Source organism: Sinocyclocheilus anshuiensis, unplaced genomic scaffold (assembly GCF_001515605.1).
Source record: "Sinocyclocheilus anshuiensis isolate Anshui unplaced genomic scaffold, SAMN03320099.WGS_v1.1 scaffold868, whole genome shotgun sequence".
Taxonomy (NCBI): domain Eukaryota; kingdom Metazoa; phylum Chordata; class Actinopteri; order Cypriniformes; family Cyprinidae; genus Sinocyclocheilus; species Sinocyclocheilus anshuiensis.
In genome coordinates this window covers 1240831-1248119 of record NW_015552624.1, presented here as the reverse complement: position 1 = coordinate 1248119, position 7289 = coordinate 1240831, and the positions used below count along the sequence as shown (strand labels likewise).

Sequence of the window (7289 nt, the reverse complement as noted above, 5' to 3'; positions counted from 1 at the left end):
TATATATATATATATATATATATATTAAAAATCAGTCAATTGTGCCAAGTAGTAAAATTTATTAGGATTACTGTCAGTTGTTTGCAGATGCAATAATGCAACATTCAGTATCCTTGTATATCCTTTTAATTATCGTTCCCCCCCCATATAACAGACCACCAGATCTTTGAGCACTTGAATTATGGTGAAACCTTGAAGATCATGCTTCACGTGGACTACACCGAAGTCAAAATGGTCTACTTCACAGACACTGACTACAAGGAACGACTCATCATGGACCAGGGGGAGCTGACGGTACCTGTCGACTCTGCGTTTGAGGGTCGAGAGTCTGTGGAAGGATCCATGTTCTACTTGAAGAAGGTCAAAGTCGGTGACAACGGTGTCTTTCGAGTGATGGACTCTTCAGGCTTCCGCATAGCTGATGTCTACCTTCATGTGGAGCGTGAGTAGAACATTTGAGAAGCTACGGTTGATTGGGTTTGGTTCAGACTTACACATAACTTACACACTGAGGTGTATTTCCTGTACCTATGACCCTCTTTTCTCTCATAACAGCCTATAAGCTGCCACAGCTTTATCTGGCGATCATCTCCTTGGTGTCTCTGCTGGCGTTCCTGCTGTTTGTGTGTCTGTTGTCCTGTCTGATCAAGGTTCACCGTCGGGCAGAGAGAGCACGTAAAATCACCCTAATCGCTCAACAGGCCGGCAAGGGTGATGGAGAGGTGTTCAGACAGGTAAAACCAATTAACCTCAATTAACTATTTTGATCAAATAAATACAGCCTTGCTGAGCATTAAAAAATCTTACTGAACACAAAAGTTTTGAACAGTGGTGTAGGTTGTGATTATACATATAGAGTATTATATATATATATATATATATATATATATTATGATAATTAAATCAGTTTCAGCAAATGCGATTGATCAACTGTCAAAAATATGTGTCTGTGTGTTTACGTCTCGTCTTTGTTCGTTTTCTTGCACCTTCTTTCATACATACTGATGAACTGCTTTTAATTATTTATTATTTTTATATTATTATTTTTTAATTATTTGAACTATTCCTGGGTAATTTAGTCTGATTTTACCCTTTTTGTACCTTATGAGAGAAAACGTCTTGTAGCATACTGTTGTAGGCTCAAGAAAACATTCCCTTTGTTTCAAAACCTTGCAAATGCATCCCTTTTCCAACAGCAAAGCAGTCCAGTCTTGCCAGTTACCTATTATCACCCATCAGTCAATCCAAATATAATCTGGCTGTTTGTGTTGGAGTGTAAAGTGAGATTGAATGAGTGTATTCATTGAGTTTCACACAAACACATTTATTTAAAAGAGGTTTTGTGACGGTTATAGCTTAACACTTCATCTGCGTTGCATTTCTCCCTCCTAAAGGATCATCAGACGGAGTCCCTGCTGGGTGAGAGAGCTTTACATTCTGGTGTCGTATTTTCCCATAGTGCTAAGCTGATGAATCTGTATTGGTGTTGTAGTAGCGCAACAGGGGTCCCAAAGGCCTTCTGTCACTCTTAGTGCCTGTGTATCTGTCCGTTATTCCCTTCATTTTCCTCTCAGACCTCCTGAGATGAGTAACTTCAGGTGTATTGCACTGATCTAGTTTGAACTCTTAATATGAATAGGTATAAAGGGACATACATCTGTGTGTTAAAGCTTCTGCCGTGCTTAAACACACATGCACATATGCAATATATATGGAGAGGTAAATATAGTTCTATGTGTATGTGTGCTGTTTATATGCTACTGTGTAAATGTGTACATGTGGTTGGCAGTGATTAATAGAGTCAATTCTACGCTCATAATGTGTTTATATTTGAATGAGGTCCTGTTTATATAGAATTACTTTCTTTCATGTTACATTGTTTTTGCTTTGTAAATTAGATACATGCAAGGTTATGTTTGGAATGGAATACTAGCATACTGGATACTATGTAGTATATACTTTATTTTTTAATATTTAAATATTTAAACAGCACAATGAACAATGACCAAGTAGTATGTTACATTGCTGTCACATGACATCATATCAGAAATAAAATGTTTACTTTGTGTTTTCGAATCAATTTTATGTATAAAAAAATGCTAAGTGGTGCGATAAGATAATTTTTGTTATAACGCAAGCTTGATTTCAAACTTAATATTTATTAATTTATTTATTGCAACAAAAAAAAATTACACTGAAAATAAATAACGTGCATTCAGGTTAAATGATGTGTTGTTCACCAAAGCTAAACCATTTCAAGTGTTCAGTCATTCCGATAATGGACTTGATAATCTATCTACATCTTAAATTTTATGTACGTACATATGTATTTCTTTAATAATGTATTTTAGCTAAAGAATTACACCCAAAAATCAGGTTAAATGTTGTTCACCAAAGCTCAACCACATTTAATTTATTTATCTTCACCTTACATTTTTATTTATTTAAGCTAAAAAAATTAAACTGAAAGAAATAAAGTGCAATCAGGATGAATTGTTTGTTGTTCACACCAAAGTTAATCCATTTCAAGCATAATTTATATATTACATTTTATTGTTTATGTGCCTCTTACATTTATTTATTAATTAATTTACTTATTTATTTTATCTAAAAAAAAGTAACTTAAAAAAAATAAAGTAAAGTGCAATCAGGTTAAATTGTTTGTTGTTCACCAAAGCTCAGGCGTTTCAAGCGTTCAGTCATTCTGATAAAGGTCTTACTAGATTGATTCCTTTGCTGGGTTCGCTTTAAAATATTAATATTTTACACATTTAAGATGTATGTTGTGTAACCGGATTATGATCTGCTGACTTTTGTGCTGCCCCTCGCACAATTGTTCCTGTCAGATGAAAGTTGACCTATTCTGTCAGGGCTCATGCCTGTGCAATTTTGATACCATCTGTAAAAACATTTGGGTTTTAATGCGTTCATTTAATTCAACATTAGTCCCAAACTTATCATTAAGTGGCTGTACTTGTTTAAGGCTATTCTTTTCATTTGGCTGTTGTTATTGCAATTGCTGTCATTAAATAAGTTTCATTCATAACATTTCCCCATTTTACCTAATATAAAATTGTATGCCTGTATCTTCCTCTGTACCGTGGCAAGCCTACTGCACACTATATAAAATACTATAGTAAAAGTAGTATGCTAGTATACTATTGTGAATATAGTCACTAGACTCTAGCAATTAATAATTTGCCAACCCAGTGAAATTCATGTTGTCCATGTGTTTGTCTGTGACGTCATTGTTTACTCTCAAAGCCTTATAAGCGTGCCTCTGGGTTATGTACTCATACTGTATAAGTTTCGTGGCACTGTGAAGGACCAGACAGACATTGACAAGCAGCGTTATTGTGTTTTACACAAGCAACAATATGCTGACTTCATCAGAATTATTTAGATACATTGCCCTTTGCATCATCCAGTTTTCACAATGTTACAGTATACAGTATATTCCATTTCCAACAACCCTAATGTACGTGCAGAATATTTATTCTGGATCTGCTGATTTCCCAGGCTGTTTTTACACTCGGTTTGTTTGGTTGGTCTGAACCTGAGTTCATTTCGCTCAACATTTCAACATTGCATTATTTGCAGATGTCTGCCGCTGGCGCTATAACAGCTCAGAAGGAGAAGGACAAGGAGCTAAAATGGGAAGCATTATTCACCTCATTTGCTGTAGTCATATTTTAGTCCCTATGATTTTCACTTGCTGATTTTCAGGCAAACAGGAATGACTGATGCATTATAAAGTGAATGCAGGTCAATAGGGCCACTTTTGTCATATTGAGAGAATTGCCAAAAAGTGAAAATTGATCTGTAATCACTCTACTATCAATAGCGGTTCACTCTGCAGACATATGCCACATAAAACATACATCAGATGCACATTTTTAATTTTTCCCATTTTTTGACTCATGCACGAGTTCGAAAACAGATTTCACACCCATTAAAACAAACTCGTCAAACGGACTCTGGTTCGAAACAAACAAGCTTTAGTTTGAAAAAGCCCTTGCTATGATTTTTATTCTTTTGTGAGACCACCCACAGCACAGTATGCTGATTCACATGTGTGTAATGATGTTTTTCAGGTGGTTCATGAAGCTTATACTAGATTCACAGAGGAGCCCACCGCACAGTCCACATGGGAGAACAACACTGAAAGCACAGAAGTTGAGATCAAAGTAGGTGATTTTGTTTTTGTTTGGAAGTTAGTTAGTCTGCCAACATGATTTTAAAGTTATAGTTAACCTCATGTCATTCCAAATCAAGGCTATTCTTATTAACTAAAAGCACATAAAAATATATATATATATTTTTTTTTTTTTACTAAAACTAATATAATAACTGAATATATACAAATAAAATATGATTCAAAACATTAATAAAAACTTTAATAGTATATAAATAATACTAAAATATCAAACCTGTAGGCTGTTATTTTTCTATGGAACACACATATTTTTTAAAAATGTGAAAATTAAATTAAATCAGTTATATTTGGTTCTTTAATATTTAATATTCGTTAAAATCTAAATAATTGTTATGCAGCTTGTGCAACAACTGGTCATAGTTCAGACCAATAAAGACAAATTAAATTAAATTAAATTACCACCAGCGACTTAAGACTGCTTTTGTGCTCCAGGGTCACATATGTGATACTTTATTATACAGCAATATTTTGAATTCTGTAATATTCTTTAATATTTAAAGAATTGTTATGCAGCTTATGCAACAACTGTTCATAGTTCAGAACAAAATGACAAATTGAATGAAATTTAATTAAATTAAATTTAAAACGGCAACATAAGGATAAATAATGACAGAATTTTTGTGAACATTTTTTTTTTTTAGTATTTAGTATTTGTGTAGTTCATCTTACAATTTTTGGTTCTGATTTAATTCTTAGGGTCTTGAGGTATCAAAACCAGGTCAGTACCAGGCCCTCCAATCTGACAAAAACTTCTTGGAGATGAATGACTCAGGTGTGGAGTTCAACTCGTCTGCACTCCCTCTGGACAGTGACACAGACGTACCCGACAATCTCGCCTCTCACAAGATCCTGCTCGAGTCTGACACTCTCGCTGGCGTCCCGCTGGCCATTTCTGAGGGCGACCACAGTGCCACTCGCACCCCTGATTCCATTCTGAGCGTCAGCCCTGCTGTCCAGCCCAAATCTGCAGCTCAGATAGATGGCGACTTGATTGGCGTGACCACACCTGAGGAAATGGCAAATGAATTGAAAGCAAAGATGAGCAAAGATGCTTCACCACATTCTGAGAAAGCATTGGATCCAAGTAATGGAACCACAACCTGAGCACTTTAAAGTAAACTGAGTCACATTAACCAGTGTGGCCACTTTTCATCCGTAACATCTCACCGTTTGATGTCTAAAATGACCCAGCACGTCTTGCTGGGCTCATCTGATGCTTAACAAATGGTTTGTCGAACAAGCAGAAACACTGATTCTAGAAGAACAAAAGAACAAATCCAAGAGAAGACAACAAAATTCACAAAAAAAAAAATCTTTGAAGAACAGAAACGGCCCTGCACTATGCATGCCTTTGAATTACTGAGGAGTTTAAAGACTAGTTTAAAGCCAAGTGCTTGATTAGAGTGACCGTGTAGTGCATGTGAAGAAGACAAACACATCTTAAGACACACATGTAAGACTTAATACTTTTTTATTAATTTTACTAAGCAATGCAACTATAACTTTTATGAGAGAGTCCAAATGCCTGAAGCTACATCTGAAGCAGATTGCATTGGATCTTACATCTACAAAATGCCAAAAGAACATTTTGAGAATTCCAAATCAAGTTGGATTCATTTCAAGATCAACCTGAATGCATTTTACTGGCGAACATGCTTTCCCAGCGCTACACCTGGTGCGAATGCTTTCTTTTGACCGTCTGCAGTTACCGCCGGCTTTGAAGTGCTTTACTGATAATCCTTGCCAATGTTAAACTAAACACCTTGATGAGTCAGGTCCGTATGGATGACAGGTATCTGATACGGTGGCTTACCACTGTGAATAGGATCAGCTGTGATGGAGGGTTTTGGCCCTGGTTCAGAGGAAGTTCTCTGAAGGAACAGCTTGTCTGATTCTGCTGGGGTGTCTCCACAGCCTGGGCCTTTCCGGTGATCTCCTTTCTAGCGCTTCTCATGCGGTCCTTCATTCTCGCTCATTTGAATATATTTTAGCAGGTTTAAGCTGTGTAAGGCTTGCAGAAAATTGCGTATTGAGAATCTCAGACATTGACATTTATTCATGAGGAATGATTTGCAATAAGACCCAACTTAGTGAGGTGACACTGCAGGGAGTACAGAAACATTCTATATCCATATTCAAAATATTTAATATGGTTTCATTATGTAGGTTTGAATCATTTGTGTGTGACTAATTTCTGTCAGTACAACTGAGTCAGGATAAAACACATCTATATTTCCAACTGTAACATGCTCAAACATTTTGAAATTATTCAGATTTAATAATTACAAATCATCATCTTCATACCATACACTCTTAAAAATAATGGCTCTTTATTGGCATTGATGGTTCCATGAGGAACCTTTAACCATTCATCCACTCTTAAAAAACTTTTTTTTTAATTGCCTTCAGTGGTTCCATGAAGATCCTTTTATATGCCTGACCTTTTCATTTCACAAAAGGATCTTTATAGTGGAAAAAGGTTCTTCATTAAAATGTTCTTCAAAAAGTTATTTTAAGAACTGTGCACTGAAAGGTTGTTTTGGGAACCCGGTTCTTCTATGACAGGGGTGGGCAAACTTGGCCCTCCCAGGCCACTTTCCTTCAGAGGTTAGCTCCAACCCTAATCAAACACACCTGAACCAGCTAATCATTGTCTTCAAGACTACTAGAAGGCTACAGGTAGGTGAGTCATATCAGGGTTGGATCAAATCTCTGCAGGAAAGTGGCCTGGAAGGGCCAAGTTTGCTCATCACTGTTCTATGATGTTGCTTTGAAAACCCCCTTTTGGAACCTTTATATTTTAGAGTGTATAGTTATAATATCTCTTTTAATGTTCTCACAGCACTTGATTCTTAAGTTTAACACAACTCTTTTTTACAGGATAAATGCATTTATGCAGGTAATAAATGATGTGTGAGGAAGATTATGATGCAATATTAAAATGAGCTGTAGCTGGTGGGTGGAGTCTTACATCATGGGGCGTGGCTTAGCCTGCTGGTAAAATTGCTACCTCTGTTTTTATGTCTGAAAGAGGAAAATAGCAAAAAAAACAACAACACAGGGTGTCAAAAAA

The 7289-nt window shown here is 36.1% G+C and overlaps 1 pseudogene; it reads left to right on the top strand.

Annotated features, from left to right (window-relative positions):
* The window catches only part of LOC107666311 (uncharacterized), a 16204-nt pseudogene extending 10671 nt beyond the window's left edge, over positions 1–5533 (top strand).
* Positions 5534–7289: the final 1756 nt, after the last annotated feature.